The sequence below is a fragment of the Calonectris borealis genome, chromosome 8 (genome assembly GCF_964195595.1).
Source record: "Calonectris borealis chromosome 8, bCalBor7.hap1.2, whole genome shotgun sequence".
Classification (NCBI taxonomy): domain Eukaryota; kingdom Metazoa; phylum Chordata; class Aves; order Procellariiformes; family Procellariidae; genus Calonectris; species Calonectris borealis.
In genome coordinates, this window is record NC_134319.1 from 34,303,428 (window position 1) to 34,321,018 (window position 17,591).

A 17,591-nucleotide genomic window follows, 5' to 3' on the forward strand; every position below is an offset into this window, starting at 1 on the left:
CGCCAGCTTTTCACTCGCAAACCACCGAGGAAAGCCGAGCGCCATGGTGAAAATCCAAAAGTGGCAGATGTAAAAATCGGATTACCTGCTCCCCTCCTTCTGAAGAAGTCTGCTGTGCTCTGAAATACCAGGCTTGGTTTTTATACACAAGTAAAAGATCCGATAATGTCCTTCTCTGAGCCTGTACTTTAGCTTACATAAAATCAGATCCTTTTTTTTTTTCCTAATAAGGCACTTAAGCAGCCTTAAATGAAGATTAGTGTTCCATTACACTTATATCAGTTATGTTATAGACCGAAATGTGCTGGTCACATGCAGATTGATCGTTTGTGTCAAATAATAGCAAAACCCGATTTATTTATTTATTTTTTTTAAAAAGCGCTATATCTACAGAAACACTTGTTTGCATCAAGTAAGTCCCTTGTTTTATTAAGTCTCTCTTTGGGGATCCATGCATGCCGAGGAGCTGGGTTGCCCAGAGTGAAGGCGTGAAGCCGTTGGTAAGCCCAACTTTAAACCCGGGGCTATGTGAGCATCCACATCGTTCCTCCTGTCCCATTTTAGCTTAACTTTATCATTTGTCCTTTGAATTCAGAGGCCTGTATAAGATCTTTTCATTGCCTAAAAAGAGAGGAGAAACCAAGCTGAGAGGGTTACAGCTTCTGTTCCAGCTGGTACCGTCTGTGCATGCTGGCTGGCAAACGCCCGTTGCCGTTCCTGGTTTTGCATCTTGGCTGTCTTTAAAGTTTGATCCCTGGTGCTTTCTCGGAAACTCATTTCGGGATGCTTGGAGGGAGTTGTTGGCATTTGGATAAGGAAATCCAAGCGGCTGCCTTGCGTGCCTTCGGTATAGAGCCTGAAGGTGATCAAGGCTTCTTTCCCCAGGTTTTATGCTGCGTTATTTCTTCATTGGGTAGCTGTTGATGGCTGTGCCGCGGCTGGCATGGGCTGACTTAGCCCTACAAGAGTCATCTGAGTGATGCGATTCACGTTAGCTGAGGACCTTGTAGAAAACAAAGTTCCTATGTTTAATTCCTTCACCCTTACACTTTAATTTTGGGCTGTCAGAATGAGAGTTGCTAAGAACTTCTTTGCTTCTTCACTTCTTTGCTTATTGCCATGGCATTTCTCTCCTTCCCCGGTGTTTCTGGGGACTTTAGAGGGTCTCTTCCACCCTGGCAAGCAGTCGATAATTCTTGTAATCTTGCTGCGAGGAGGTGGGATGGCATCGGTAACACAAAGCTGATTTCACCTAATTCCTTATCAAAATTGCTTCTCGCACTGCTTGGTTTCCTCGTGAGCTCGTACGGCAGGTTTCAAACCAAGCCTTCCTCGCTCTAGCTGCAGTTAAAGTGCTTTTGCTTTCGCTGTCTGCACCGCAGCGCTGGGGGGACTGGGTGGGTTGAAAACCTCTTCCAGGCGTGGCGATGGCAGTGTCATAAATAGGTTTTGTCACACAGCAAAATAAGATGATGAGGGAGTGTTAGGTTATGGCGAGCAGTTTATCAGAAAGAAAAGTGAAATGATTTCCAGGCAGAGTGTCCTGATCTTTTAGTTTTGGTTTTAAGCTTTACAGCATATTTGGTAAACCTGAGCACTTAGACTTTGCTTCCCTTTTAGCAAAGGGAAGGAAAAAAAAAAAAACTAAAAATTGCCACATTTTCTTTATTTCAATATATTTTAAAACTTGTCGCTCTTCCGAAGAGATGATGATCACTAAGAGAATTCTCCACGTTGGTGCCGGTACATTGTCACGCTGCTGTAGGAGAAGGTGCAGCTGTGAAGGCTTTTGCACGCAGAACGGCTCTTCTCTCCACGTCGTTCTGCACAAAACCTTGGCGAACCAGAAATACCGTCTCTGTCCTTGCTCTTTTTCAGCTTCAAGCTCTCATGTTGATGTTCTGGATTTAGTCTTTGGAGTTTCGGAGATCTGAACTTCACCTTGATGAAGTACAGTTTATTTATGAGCACTGACATATGTATTAAATGATTCACTGTAGATGACAAAACAGAGGCTATTCATCATGTAATTTTTTAATTATAAAGAACGCGCTTGAAGAGAAACAAGGTGAAGAGAGAAGAATCCTGTTACCAGCTTCTGGGGTTGATGCTTTTTCACCGTCTCTATCCTAATGACGTTTTTTGCAGTGGGATGTAGGCACCTTTAAATAGTCAGTTTAAAATATAATTGGTAAGTGCTCAGCTACGATATTGTAATTCAGTTGCGCAGAATTTGCATGTAACATGGGGATGGAAAAATACAGTAATACTGACTGAAGGATTTATGGTGTTTTGGTGCATATCGCTCTGGAAGCTGATTTTCATGAGACTCTGTTTATCAGTTGTCTGGCAATATATGATTTACAGGTGCTATAAATGACACCAGCATTTACAGTTATCTTGTTTTGAGTTAAATGCTGTTCTAGGGAACTGGACTCGGTTATATGTTTTTTTTTCTTACGAATAACATCGAACCAACTTCCAGTCACAGGCTCCTTGCTCAGCCGTGACCATCCACGTGCATGGGCTCGGCAGGGAGGTGCGCTATCTGAGCAGGACCTTGCACAGCACTGGCTTATACGTGGGGCAATATAGCCGCACTGTTTAAAAGCTGGTTTTGTGTGGTGCAATCACATTGTTTAAAAACAAAAACTGGTTTTACTGTGCATTTTTTTAGTGTTGCAAAAGGGAAAGCCAAGATTAGAGAGCTGGATGGCACTTGTGTGTATCATTTAAAAATTTTCTTGGTGTTGCCTTACTTTTAAAAATTTAAAAAAAAAAAAAAAAGGAAAGAAAAAAGGAAAAAAAAAAATTTTGTTTTTTAAAAAAAAATCATTAGCAAAATGTGCAATGATTTTTGCCTGAGGGAGGCTTGTGGTAGACCAGAGCCAGGCGGCCTGTATGTCTGTGACCAGGTCTCCTGCAAAGGGCTGAGCAACTGTGGTCTGCTTGCCGAGCTTTCTTGGGATTTGAGGAAACCGTGGGTTAGCTTTCTGTCTGTCCCGCAGGCTGAAGGATTTTTTCATAGTCATCTAAAACCAGTTTCTGCGTTTCAGGTTGGTGGCTGGCTTACTGTCAGCTCTGCACCCCAGCAAGAGAGCTTCTTCGGGTGCTTTGCTCTGCCCTGCTTTGCTCTGATGGGAATGGTTTTGCGTCGTTTAAGCTTCTGGTAAACTCTAAATTTGAGTGTTAGCTTTTGGAGAAGTACTATAACTTGCAATAGTTTGACTCCCCCATTTTCCTTCTTTTTTTTTTTTTTTTCTTCTTCTTTATTAATATCAAATTCAGTATTTTTTGAATTTAGTCTCAGTACTGCTTTCCTAACATAATAAAAACATATCCAAGAGAGCCTGCCTGCTGTTAGAGTTCATAAACTTATTTCTTTTTCTAATTTAAAAAAGAAATCCTTCTCACACTTGAAGCTAGAAGGGGGAGAGGAAGGCTATAAAGATATTGGAGAATTTACTCTCCGGAAAGCAGCTGCTATTTTCATGTGCAAAAAGCTAAATGTGGGAGTAAAGGGGCCAATGAGCTTAACATTATACAGCTGCTGGTTGGCTGCCTTTTAATGTTGGATGCAGCTGCGTTGAAGTTTCACTGTCGCAAGGAATCGCGGACCCTGGTCAGTGAAATGGTCCTGCAGGACCGAGAGCCCCACGCGAGGCAGCCTGCCCGGCTGGCCACCGTGAACCTGCAGAGCTGGAGATGGAGACAAGTCAACAAGTTATTGGAATTAGTCCTTGCTGGACGTGAGAAGGGAAATAACAACGAAATAAAGAAGGAGCAGAGATATAAATGAAATTTAACCAACACTACATTACTTCTCAAAGTAATAATCATTCCAGGGCTAAAGGCTTTGAGGTGCATCCCTAAGGAAGATGATACAGCCATATGACATCCTTGTAGAGAGGTTATCAAAAAACCCAAAATGATGCTATGCTGTTGAATATAAGCACTGTTGAAATGTGACAGTTTTCATGTAGTTTCTGCATCAATATCAACAGTAAGTTAAAATATTTTAAGTTTGAAGGCTGCTGAGAGGGCTTTAGCAATTCTTTGTGGTTAGGTGGGTAGGATGGAGAGGTACGTGCTGTTCCTTGGCCCCTTATGCTAGCGGCAGTATATAATAACTAAGGCCCTGAAGGTCTTAGAGCATTGGCCATTGAATTGGAACAGGAGCAACGTTTGAGCATTTGAATAATAAAGTAATTATAAGGAGAGGTCAATGTGGGCAGAAGGAATAGGAGTCAAAATAGCTCCGGGAGGGCCAGCTCAGTTCATCCCCATGAGAAAGGAGGCCTGATTGGAGCGTAGCAGAAGAAATTGGAAAATACTTTTGAATCAGGATTGTCCTTCTGGTCTCGAGATGATGAAAACGGTGCAGCGGGTGAAAATTTCCACGTGTCTGTGGATGTTGTCCTCTGCCCTTGGATATGAATGAGAAGCCCAGTGTGGACCAGTGGAGAGCTACCCTGGGTGATGCATTCACATCCTCGGAGCAGTTACCTGCTCGGCTCCTCCTCAAAGCCAGCCAAAGAGCATATGCACTCACGTCCTCCTTGCTTCTCTAAGTCTTCTCAATCTTTTGTAATCCATATTTCTGTTTTCTTCAGGGGACCCATATTATTTTGTTCTACTCTTGCAAATCGAACAGTGTTGCATTAACTTTTCTTCTCATCAGTTTTCTCTTCCTGGGTGAGCATCTGCAGAGCTTTAGTGGTTTTGGATGTCTGCGTTGGCATATTTTGGCATCGGTTATCCACGAGACTTGTAATCCTGTAGCCATTTGTATTGTTCTGGCAGCACAAGTCTTAAAAAAAATTCCTATTACGCTTCAATTCCTACTGATTGTATTCAAAGGTATTTGGAACCTTTTTCAATTATTTATTACACATTTCTTCTCTGCTTCTACAGTTGAGCAGAATGGTTTTTTTTCCCCTGCTTTGTATGGGTTTCTCTCCTTGCTTTGACTCCTGTGAGGCTGTAATGTTTTCAGCTGTTTTTTCCCCCCCTTCTATTCATGTATTGGTTTGGCAGAAAAATCTCAGTGAGAGCTCAACCGTGTGGCCCGGCGGCTGTGAGGGGGCGTGGGAGAACACTTCATTTGCCGTTTTCTTTCAGGATTATTTCCTCCAGCTTGTTCGTGCTCAGTTACACACCTTTCACAGCTGCAGAACCTCAAGCCAGCAATTCATCTCCCTGACTTTGGAAACTTCACGGTCTCGCAGCTAGACTGATGTATGACCCCCTGCTCCTCCCTAGATGAGTTATGTTCCACGTGCTGCGTGGAGGGAGTCAGGAGCAGTTCTTGAAATATCTTTGGATGGTTCCCGGTCCTCAAGTCAGTTCCAGTTTCGGTTTTTGATAGCGAACAGCACTGATCAGTTTAAAACCTGCACTGTTCCTCAAGAGATGTGAAGGCGCGCGCCTGCTTTGCAAAGACAGCTTAATATTACTCAGTGCCTTCTGCAATCACAGAGTTCATGCTGCATGTGCAGGAGTCGCTGGCGTGGCGTTTGCATGCACTGGGGCTTCACTAAAGATCTGCTGACCTGGAGAGTTGCAACACTTTATCTGCAAAAGTGGTTTCAAACCAGCTTTGGATGCAGCGGGTGCATCCAAATAGAAGAGAATAGAATAATTGCAGTTGGAGGGGACCTACAACGATCAGCTCGTCCGACCAGCTCAGGGCTGACCAAAAGTTAAAGCATTAAGGGCATTGTCCAAACGCCTCTTGAACACTGACAGGCTTGGGGCATCGACCACCGCTCTGGGAAGCCTGTTCCAGGGTTTGACCACCCTCTCGTAAAGAAATGCTTCCTCATGTCCAGTCTGAACCTCCCCTGGCGCAGCTGTGAACCATTCCCAGGCGTCCTGTCCCTGGACCCCAGGGAGAAGAGCTCAGCACCTCCCTCTCACGTCCCCTCCCCAGGAAGCTGTGGAGAGCAATGGGGTCGCCCTCAGCCTCCTTTTCTCCAAACCCGACAAGCCCAGCGTCCTCAGCCGCTCCTCACCCATCCCGTGTGGGTGCATTACAGGACAGCAGCTGGTTCAAGTTGCTCTTAACTCTTGATTGAATCAGCTACAAATAGCTTTGAATTCAGCCAAAACCAGCCACTTGCAAAGAGGAGTCAGAGCACAGACTGATGTGACCTTGGTGTCCTGGGTGGAGTGGCAGAAGTTCTGCTGACTCTACTGGGAGCAAGTATCCCTTAAAGAGGGGACAACACAGGCAGCTGGGAGCAGTAACCTCTGCAGACAGGGACCGTGAGTCGGAGCTCATGCTCAGCTGGCTGACCCTTGCATTGAAGCAGATAACAAATGCTCTGGTGGTGGGTCGATGCAGGTCAGGCCTAGAGATGATGCTATCCAACTGATGCTCAGCAATGAGCAGCTGGTGGGTAATAGCACCCAAACCCTCACAGACCTTTGCAAAAGCATACCCTGTCCTTGACCTAACCGCCCTTCGCTTCAGGTCTGCAGGGGCTTTGCTGAGCTGGGATTCATGGGTGAGGTGTTAATGTTGAAGGAGTGGTACTTAAACCTCTTTCTATACCAAAAATTGCTTCATAATTATTGTTCTGCATGGTGTTTGGTTTAAATAAATTCAAGTGGTATCCAGAAGAAGTTTACACCATGAAATAGAAAGTTGTGCTTGCCGTGTTTTCCCCTAAAATTTCTAATTTGAAAGATTTCATTTGTTTTATAGATAATTGGTTTTAAACACTGTTTTTTTGAGTTCAAATGGATCCCTAAACGGTGGGTCAAAGCACAAGAGCACTGTACAGGTATATGAGATGCCAAATAGGAACCAGCTGCCTATACACAGAATATTAATATGGTCACTTTTGGGGGAATGTGACATTAGACCAATGTACAGGGGCAGGATGCTAACAGCCTGAATAAGATGTAGGTAATTTAAAGAAGACAGAAGGTGGCTTCTATGTTTTTAATCCTGATGGGCTCTGTTGCTGCCTTGACTGCTCCTTGTAGTAACCCAGGGAAGTCGGGCACCCCATCAGCATCGTCAGTGGGAGGAAAGATCTGCAGCATTCCCTGCTCCTGTGCCGCTGATCCAGCGCTGGGCTTGCTGGTTGTGTTTGAGTTATAACTGCGTTAATATGAACTGAAAACATTTCAGTTGGTTTTGGCTAGTCTACTGCTCGTTTATTTATATCATAGGCTGGAACGTGGTTTAGATCTTATTTTTTGAGGATCCAGGCTTGGTTATGCACATACCGATTCACCATCTCACCATTGAAAGGAAAATTCTCCATTACTTGCTCTATTAGCATTAATGGAGAGTGTGGAAATATAACTTATGATGTTCGAAGACATTTTTTTTTTAATAAAAAGAAAAGGAAAAAGCCCCTACCCAAAGCTGCAACTCGGGTAAGCTCCTAAATCTGTGTTGAGGGAACAGAGTAAGGAAACATTTTTTGCAAGTGCTGAGCCTCCAGCGGGGATGTCCAGAAGCGCCCGTGCCGAAGCGCTGGATGGGGAGATGTGATCAAAGAAGGGGATGGAGCACGACAGGTTTTACAGGAGCGGTGACACATTGCTTTTCCTCCCCATAGCCCAGCTCCTCTCTCGCCTCTGTGTTTTTTCAGCTGCCTGTTCTTGGCCGGAGGTTTCTGAAGCTCTCCTGCTCCCGAGCAGAGCTTGCTTTCTCAGCTGCCCTCCCGACTCAGGTTTCCGGGGGATAACCTGTGCGATCGGGTGCGATATCAGGTAGGATATCGCATAGGGCTCTCCGATCAAACCATACCAACGCAAACATTCGGGCACTGTGGCCTTCAGCACCAAAAATCCTGTTTTCTCCTCCTTGATCCTGAGGAGTAACCCTGCTAGGCAGGAGGGAGCAGTCGGTAGTGTAATTTTGGGATGGGGGTTGCAGCGTGCGTCCCTTTCATTCCTACTTGTATCATTTACCTAGGCCTACGATTAGGAAATGTCCTGACTGCGTGAAAAAAATCTCCAGTAGAAATGCTGAACCCTATACAATTGTTCACAAAAGCTAAGAGTGAAATGAGCTGCTTTCTTAGCTTTTATCATTAATTTTAACTGATGATTTTTAGCTAGATTGTAGCTGTCATTTCAGCCGTAGAGGAGGCAGCCGTGCATGGGAACGGGTGCCTGTGCTGGGATCACTCCTCGCTGGCCTGGACAAGGCACCTCCTGTGGTTTTGAGCAGCATCTCCGCACTTATTCTGTCGTTTAAGTGTTACCAGGTTAGTAAAGAAAGATATTTTTTTTTTTTTTTTCCTTCCCCTAGCTCGTCTCCAAAAAAAGGAGGCCCCTTTAAATTGTTTCATGCTTTAGTTGCACAGAAACAGCAGAGGTGCATATGGCAAATGCTTCCTTGCCGACACATTAGCAGCAGGTCCCCTCATCTCGCCTCCTTGCCTTCTGCGTAGCTGAGTTGTTTTGTTTTAATTTCAACCTAAGTGGCACACGAAGTAGCTCCTGCCACAGCTCTTCGGATGAAAAATGCCTTGGAAGCGACCCGGGGGCAGGGGGCAGATCCTGGGCTCTGTATTGCTGCAGAGACATCCAGCAGCCCCCCTCCAGCTTGCAGCTCCTCCCCTCTTCCTCTCGGTGATGAATTTGGCCAAACTTACCAGGGAGCAAGGAAAGGTCTCCAGGTGAATGCTGGAAGCGCACAGCGTAACTAAATGAAGAGCATGTGTTCAAGGCAGATATTACAGAGCCGGCTAGAGGGACCGAAAGTGGTTTCCCAAGGTGAGGTGGGATAATCCCACGCTGTATGTTTGGAGGCGATTGTTTGGGGAGATAGATTAATTTTTGCTGTATTTGTGGTCGTCATTCGTTGGTGCAGCGGGAGATGGGGGGAGCTGATGGGGTCTGTCATTTCATTTTTGTACATTTTCAAGGATCTTCCCAGTCAACTGATGGGAGGCTTTTTATTGTAGAGCTGTTAGGATAGATCCTAACATTAGGGTCTAAAGGTGGATGAGACCCTGAAAATGTAGTTACAGATAATTGCATTAAAAATCCTTATGCTTAAAACAAAAATGCACAGAGGTCCACAGGAACTATTTTTTCACTTTGTCTGAAACAAGACTGCATAGAAGTATCAAACTTGGTGTTACCCATTGATGGCAAGATTTGTCTGATGTACTTGAGAGGGTGCTGCAGCAATGATGAATGTTTGCCCAGCTTGTTTGGAAGGACTTCACGCAACCTGTGTGTCGCTGTGCACCTCAGGTATTCAGTAATCACCCTTCCACATCCACCCGACATCTCTGATCCCATTGACCGGTTAACATACCGAGACATTGCCAAATCTCGGCGTCTAGGAGACCCTGCAGTTTCCATGGCACCCAAAATAAACCTCGGAGGTCAGCTGGTTGCTTTTGGGTTGTGCAAGTTGGATTGGCAATTTTTATTTAGCTTTAGGTTGTTTTGGCCATAGGTGCACTGGTTATTTGTAAGTATGGGGTAGAGTTGAAATACATGTGGGGATTAAATGGACCTGGTCATAGGAGACTAAATCGTCAGCCGCCTTCCCTCAATGCCAGCATTTCATCTTGTATAGACCAGTCTTGTTCCAATACACCCTGCCCCAATCCTCCTCCCTGCGATGGGGGGTTTCGCTGCCTGCTCACTGCGGGGTGGTAGGTCAGCCACCCTCCTCCTCCTCTCTCCTGCCCAGCAGAGCCAGGTGGCACAGCACTGATGCTTTCAGTGCGCTTTCGGTCTTAGGTCTCAAAGGAGTTTTGCTGTAACAGGAGATGTTGCACGCCAGCATTGGAGAGGAAGAATTCATCTCTGCTCTTTCAGCATCACTTTGCATGCCACCACCACCTTGGGTGCATGGCACTGAGGTTGGATGGGCTGAAGAGCAGGGACGGAGACTCCTGCGTGCACCCCAGCTCTCCGGGAGTCTACAAGTCCCTTTCCTGGGGAGCATAGCTGTGCTGGATTTGTGATACGATGATGCAAAAGGTGCTCTCACTGAGTTTTGAAAGATGCTAATCCTCACCCCATGTTGCATCTCGCACAGCTGGAGGCATCTAGCAGACCTATCTCTGTGTGATTATTTCCACCATCATGGTGGCACACGAGAAAGACTAAGAAGTCGTTTGGGAAGGAAATAAAAGTGTGGAAGAACAAAGAATAAAGGTTAGACCTCCAAGTCTAAAAAGTCCAAGTCTAATTCCACCAATGTGTGGTATTAGATACTTGATGCTTTTACTGTTGAAATAAAGAAGTCTGTGCTTTGCATCTTTAGAAGGGACTGGTTGAGCCACCGCTTTTTGGGAGAGGGGCAGGCCTGAAAAGAGTTCAGCTCCACGCCAAAGTCAATGTTTGCATCTGGAGGTGCATTCCCCATCGCTGGTGGGAAGAGGGCAGGAGGAATTTAGGAGGACGAAGCTGCTTTTTCACAGTGTGGTAATTCTCTCTCAAGGTTTACCTCTAAAGCAAACGGTTTGGTTGATGGCGCAGCTACAGCTACTACATCATTTTATTTTAGTTTAATTCTAAATGATGAGGTTGATTGGCTAGGTGTAATGGTTGCATCTTTAAATTATTTTTAGTAAGGCAAAGCAGGGGGAGTGAGTTCTCAAAAGGGAGATAATGCTCAGACCCGTACTTAGACGTGTACAAAACGTTGTATAAATCACTGTTCCTGTACCACAGGGCCTTTTACTGTATCTTGCTCAGTAAATCATATCTTGCTCTTAAACCACGAAGACAGAAATAAAATTAAATAGGAGACCTTATTGTTTTTTGTCTTTATACTTTAGAGGTACTTGGGCACCCTACCCATTACGGTAAGTGCGGGAGATTATGCTTAGATATCCAGGAAAGTCGTGTACTAAGGAGAATTGGACCTGGCTTTTCTGTAGTCCTGTCTAGTATCTCCCATCACACCAGCGTGCCTGCCTGGGCTGTGATCACCAGCACTACATTTCCAAAATCCCTTTGGAAATAAATCACAAAACGATCTTTCTTCTATGAAATTTGAGTTTTAGGAAGTGACCTCAAGCCACCTGAAGTCAGTGGAAAGGGACTTGTTGCCTTTAATCAGGTCCCTTGTGCTGGTTTCTGTTAGGTTTTCAATCATCTAGCGCTGACTGTGACCCAAAAGAGAAGTGCTGGGCAATGGACTGAGATACCGTAGTGACCCAGCTCTGAAGCTGGCTCTGAAACGTCTTTGATAGCAAACACACATCTGAACCCTTTGCGTGTGTTGTGGAAATCTCTACTGCAATTCTGTAATATCCTTGTAAAAGCTATAGCAATCGCTCATATAGAAGCAGGAAATATTTAAAGTGTTCTCAGCTTACTGTAGTGTAATCTTATTTTTAATGAAAAGTGCTTGTTTTTTCTGCGAAGGGAAAGTACGTAGGATAAATGTTCTGATTCTTTGGAAATTCTGGTTGAGTAGCACCACCTCCTACGGTAAAGAGAAGCTGTGGCACCGCTACTGGTTTGAAAGAGGCCGTGCAGGTGAAATAGGTTGTATGAAAGTTTTGCTTTCTCACCAGAAGCATACCATCTCTAGTGCGTTTTTCCTTTGTGTGCAAGGGGAAAAAAAAACCCTACAGGATTGCCAGACCATGCTCTTGTAGAGTCTCATCCATCTTCTATATTTTGTCTATTAATTCTCCTAGAATTAATAATTAGATGCTAGAACTGCATTCTGTAATGGTAGTGGTAATTTTCCTATCACTACTGCTGAAGTATTTGGGTTTTTTTTTTTTTTAAAAAGAATAAAATTTAATTAATTTTCTTTGGAAACAGCAAAAACAGTAGGTCCTGTGACTGCCATATCTTGCTGCTGGGTTGCTGGGCGTTTCACACTGGTGTTACTTTAACTCCACCCTGTGTGAATGAAGAGGAAGATTGCAATGCGATTCCCTTTCTCCTCCTCATTTGTGTTCTATAAATCTCCCAGGGAGTCTCTTCCCAGGGACTCACTGGTGCTATTTCTCCTTATGAGACCGAATAAGGGGAAGATGCTCCTTAGATGCATTGTGTTGCTGCCGAGAGCTATTCTGTTTGGAAATCACTTGTTGCTTTAAAACATCAAAAAACATGTATTGGGTCAGCAGAAGTGCTGATTGCAAACAAAAGAAAAAAAAAGAAGAGGCTAATTTTGCTGATAAAAAAGGTAAGATAAGCCTCAGCGGGGCAAAGTCTGTCCTGTAATAGGACAAATAACCTGATGATATGAATTAGTAGCATTAATTCAAACCAGGCCCTCCCTGCTGGGAAAAACCAGGTAGACGAGCTTCTGTGGTTTTTTTCAGGTCTCTTTAGCTGTCAAATTGCAGTATTCTTGTTTGCTCTTTGAAACGTGAATGCTTAAAATATGATTCCTGCTGAGCACGGCTTCCCAAGAGAGGATACATGCAAATGGCAGTTCCACCATCCGACTGGGTAACTGGGCTGGTTTAGTTTGTCGATGGTATTTTTAGTGCAGCTTGAGTAAAATGCTGTAAAACCGTGGTGCGCTTTCTCTGCGTTTCCTCGTGCGTTATTGATTTTCTCGCACCGCACTCATTCTTTTCCCTTTCAGCGAGGTTACTGCTGCCTTCGCCCAGCTGGCCAGAACAGTCCAATGGGATGCTGAAATGTGGTAATAAACACAGAAATTTTGCATCATAGAGACAAACAATTCATAGAAGGGGAGAAAATGCTTCATTTAATGGCTGTTAGTATCAACAAGCGGAGGGGAGCGTGTCCTGCCTATGGGTTCAAAGGAACAGAGCATCACCGCTCACTTTGACTTTTCTTTTTCCCCTTCTGCCGCTGCAAGGTATTACTCCAGAGCATTTGCAGCTCTGGTTCTGCTGTAATCTTGCCCTGTTCATTTAGCAAGTCAGTGCCTTAATTTTCAATATAACTATGCTATTCACCAGCAATGCGGGTTCAAATAATTTGAAGAAGGAGAAAGAGAGCTTATATGGGTTTTTTTGAAATCTCTCTCCCTCCCCCCCCCCCCCCCCCCCCCCCCGGCTGGTGGTGCACTTCAAAGGCAAACGCTCCATCTTTTTGGATCAAAAAAGCCTTTCGGCAGTTGAAAAAACCACCAAAAAGCTGTCTTTTCTGGCAGAGGTGGTGGAAAGTAGCTGAGGAAGAGGGGTATCACAGTGGGGGACTCCCGAGTGCTAACTTCCAACGACCCTCATGGAGGGCTAATTCAGAAGATACTGCCTCTTCTTTCTTTTTGGGGAAAAAAAAATGGAAATCAAACAGGCCTATTTCCTATAGGAAATAAATATAATTAATAGCACTAAGTTAAATCCTTGGGTTCTGCCTGGACTAGGTTGTATTATAGAAAAAGCCAGTGTGGTTTTTCTTTGTAGCTTAGGGTTTTTTCACGGTTGCATGAAGCTCATTGCTTTGATCTCTTGAGCTTTGTGAAATTTTAACCTGGTTTCCTGTGTGGTCAACACGGAAGGAAACTTTTACATGTATCTGCAGCCTGAAGAAGACGAAAGACTGGTTATGTCAATGCAATAAAGATGAAAACAAATACACCTGTGGTAATAGAAGAATGAACATACATTTGTTGTAAAACACTGGAGATCCTCCGTTCGCTATTAAGTGTTTGGTTTTCAGCTGTGGAAGCAAAATGTGTTTTGTCAAGGATGTGGCCTTGGACGCAACTGTCAGAAATAAGAGGTGAGGGGGTGACGAGTGGATTAATGAAGTGTTGAAAGAGCTGGTAAAAGAAAAAGCAGAATATAGACATGCCGGGAAAAAAAAAAAAAAAGGAATTACTTAAGGTTTCCAAAGGCGATTTGCATCCTAAGAATTGAGCTCCCCTGTTTTTAGCTCAGAAGAAACTTGGGGTACGAAGTACAGCATCTGAGAGTGTCGATAGTCTTCTCTTGACCCGCACATAAGATGTTAATCTTAAACCTGCCGCATTTAATTTGGGGGTGGTGTAGCTGCTTTGATCTGCCGGAGAGGTTTTTCTCACTAGCGTTTTGCAGATTGGAGCTTGTAAATTGCCTCTCAAATCTTGATAATTAATGATGGTGGGTGGTGAACGTGAACTGCAAATGGTTTGAGGTTTTCTTATTCTTTTTATTTTTGGCTTCTAAAAATCTGTATGCCCCCAAAATGCTCAGGAAGACAAAAGGGAAAATTACATTTGTGCAAAAGTGGGGGAGGAGGCAGAACGGATGCGTTATCCTGCCGCCATTCGAAATACTGCATTTCACATCCTCAAAACCCTCTGCAGGCATCCCACTGAACGAGGGCCGGCACCCATTTCTGAGCGATACCCGAACCTCCTCACCGCGGGCTTCGGGACTCGGGCAAGAGAGGTTTCCCCGAGGCTGGGGGCGGCGTGAGGCTGGAGAGCATCACGGTGTTGTGTATCTCAGATTCCATCTCTTGTAAAATTAATGCTGCTTTTCTCTCACTCGCTTTTTTTTTTTTGGTTGTTTTTTTTGTTTTAAGTCCTCTGCTAATTCTGGGTTGTGTTAGTTATCCGTGTCGCAGTGTCGTCTGTCTCGCTGCACTATGTTTACAGCAGTCCAAGAAATGTGCCTGGAAATGTGTGTTGGACTTACCTTGGAGGTCATTTTGGAGTAGCTTTCTCAGCCCAATTTATTGGAACCAGGAGAAATTGCCTCCGTAATCCAAGTATTAGTTGTGTAGTTTTTTCAGATACTGCTGTGATTGCTGTTCTTTAATGTAAAAGGTGAAACTTCCAGTTCTTGTATTCCTGTTTGTTCCCTTTAATCGCAGCGTGCCTTCGAACGTGACCATATTTTTAGTATGGTTGTTGTGTGCTACCAAGATACTGCAGGAGAGATTTGACTGTGGATATTTTTTTTTCTTCCCTCCCCCAAAAGAGCTTTATCCTCCTGCATTCACGTTCTGGGTCTCTCTGCTCCCGATTGCTTCTACAGCTCGCCGGTGCTGGGTGACGGGACCATCACCCTCCCGGGTACTAATCAATGATTAAGTATTTTGCAATGTGTTTTGCTGCATGTTGGCTGTGTATAAGGCTTCACAAAAAATCCCCTCCCAAAAACCAACCCACTGCTATGTTATGAAATACATTTGGTTTTTATTACTAAGCAGCTGTTTCCCTTTTGTAAGTGGTCCCTGCTGAGAGACAGAAGGGAAAAAAAGAAAGAGGAAAAATAGTTGAATAAGGCAACAGCGTAATTCATTCAGCAGGTACCTCTGTGAGTGCAGTTCGGCTGCTCTGTGGCAGAGATGCCGGGTTTGCGGCGTGCGGTGATTCCCCCCACGTACAGCCTGTTAGCGGTCCCACACACCCCCCTCCTTGTCCTTTCTGGGGTTACATCGGGTCTCCCCTTGCTCCATAGCCAGCCACATCCTTTTCCCTTGGATAATATAACTGGTTATATTTTAAATCAGAAGTCAAAGTTACAGTTTTCAGGCTCTGCTTACCTTGAGGCTCCTGCTTTTCTTTGAAATCTGAAGCAGGGACTCTGTGGCGAAAAACTTCATTGCCCCCCCCCCCAATTTGTTTCAGCTGGTCTATTAAAAGCTATTATCTTTAAGCAAATTTGCATCCGCTAAGAAAACTAGTCCACATTTCATTTCCAGTCCAGTCAGCAGTTCCCCTGCTCAGCCTGCTCTTTCTCCTCCGTCTCCCACACCTCGCTGTGTCTTGCTGTACCTCCTGAGCAGGCACAGCGTGGCTGATGCTCGAAATCCTATGGATCCTCGTTTCCCACCCAACAGTGAGACGAAGGCCTGTTATCTTAACGCAGGCTGTCATGCTGGTGGGACACACGTGAAGACAGAATTGTCAGCTGCGACCCTCGCTGCGTTGCAAAAAACTGAAGAACAACTAATAGCGTTTACATAAACGGAGCGTATCGGTATTTACGACGCGTGGCAGTGTAATTAGAGTGGCCTGCTCTGGGCAGCGACTGCTCGGGTGTGCACAGAGGGATCTCGAGAGCGGTTTGGTTCTTAGCAGGGCTGTAGCTTTGCCTATGCATCTGACAAGCAGATGGATTAAAATGGTTTGAAGAATAGCCTTGGAGGTTGCTTGAAAAAGCAGAAAGTTTCCCTAGCTTAATACTGACTTTCGCTGCAAAACCTAGGTTTTCTTCTAAAAAAAAAAGTATGTAACCATATAGGGTTAAAAACATAGCTCAAGGGGGATCTGCTCGCTCCCCTCCACTACAAGATGAATGCCTGGTTTAAAATGCTGTGTTTTCGGGTGAGTAGCTAGCTGCGACTAAGGGAGAAGAAAGGGATGGGGTAATTAGAAATTTATGCTCAAGTGTGCGTATATAGGAGGAAGGAAAAAAGGAGAAAGCATGTTGAGGAATATGCTGAACACGAAAGAAAAATGCACGTAGTGGTGTGACTGGGAGGGTTACCTGCTTAGAAGAGGGATTGAGCATATATATGTTGTATGCTTTGAGAGAGACGCCCTCGTTAAATGGAGAAAAGCACTTTTCTGTGCGGAGCAAGACGGAAGGTGGAAGCTGTGAGTAGAAGTGAGAGCTGGTTCTGCATCCAGAGTCCTTCCCCTTGCATGGCAAAAGCCGCCCGTCGGGGAACCTGCGGCTGCAATGGCAGAAGCAGAATCGCTCTCGGCCCAGCTGGCCGCATCCTCGTTTCTGTGACTTCGGGAAGGGCAGGGCAATTCCTCGGAAGGGCGGCTGCGGAGGCCCATAACCATGTCCTGATGTGTCATGGTGCTGCCTTGGCACGGGCAGGGTGCTGTTCCTGCTGAGCGCCCAGGGAAATAAAACTCCAAAGATTTTCTTTGGGGTTACGCATTTCTGGTGGGGTGGATACTGCTATATCCTAGGTAAGAGAGCCCTTCTGCTGTTATAGATAAAATTCTCGTGGTCGGCATGGGGTAAAATGAGGCACAGCCTTCCGAGTAAATACCCAGAAGTAATGAGTTGAGAAATTGTGTGTATGATCTTATGCTCTAGCTGAACTAAACAACTCAGCAAAAAGGGATGGTTCTCATTTTCCTCTAGCTCTTCTCCTCTTCCAAAAGATTTGGCTGGTGGAAAGGCAAGCCAGGTCATCTCACCCAACTTTGAAGTTGGTTTTGTTTGAGTGTGGAACCATTTGGTCATTAAAGAGTTTGTGGTTTTAAGTTTTTTTTTTTAATATAAAATATTGCAGCTATAAACTAGCTTCCCCCCCCCCCCCCCTTTTGTTCTATGTGACATCTGGATTGTTCAGGGAGTGTTAATCCATCTTAAAATGAGGATAGTTGCCTTTCTGAGCGGTGGAGGTTTTTCGGATCCAGTAGAGTAATGATCACGTAGAAAAAAGATTATACAGCTGGCTATCGCCTTTCACATCTATTAACATAAGACCTTTAATTGATGGGGGGGGCGGTGTTTTGTCTGAACACTTGCAATTAGCAGCTCTTAATCACTAAAACACTTTGTAAGAGATCTGGCTTGATGGGTAGATTGGTAAAAGGAACAGGAGGAGCAGATACTGCTGTGTTCTGTGGGAAATGTATCTGTGCGCGTGTTGCTTTCTTCAAGCCACGGATTAAAGAATAGGGCTGGAGGAGACTTTGAGTCTCCAATCCAAGGCAGGATTGGTCTGCCTATATCGTGATCTGCCTATATCAGATG

At 44.8% G+C, this 17,591-nt stretch overlaps 1 protein-coding gene across 4 annotated transcripts in view; it reads left to right on the forward strand.

Moving 5' to 3' along the window:
• The window catches only part of C8H1orf21 (chromosome 8 C1orf21 homolog), a 126,648-nt gene that overhangs the window by 32,287 nt on the left and 76,770 nt on the right, over nt 1–17,591 (forward strand). The gene's annotated exons all lie outside the window — the stretch shown is intronic.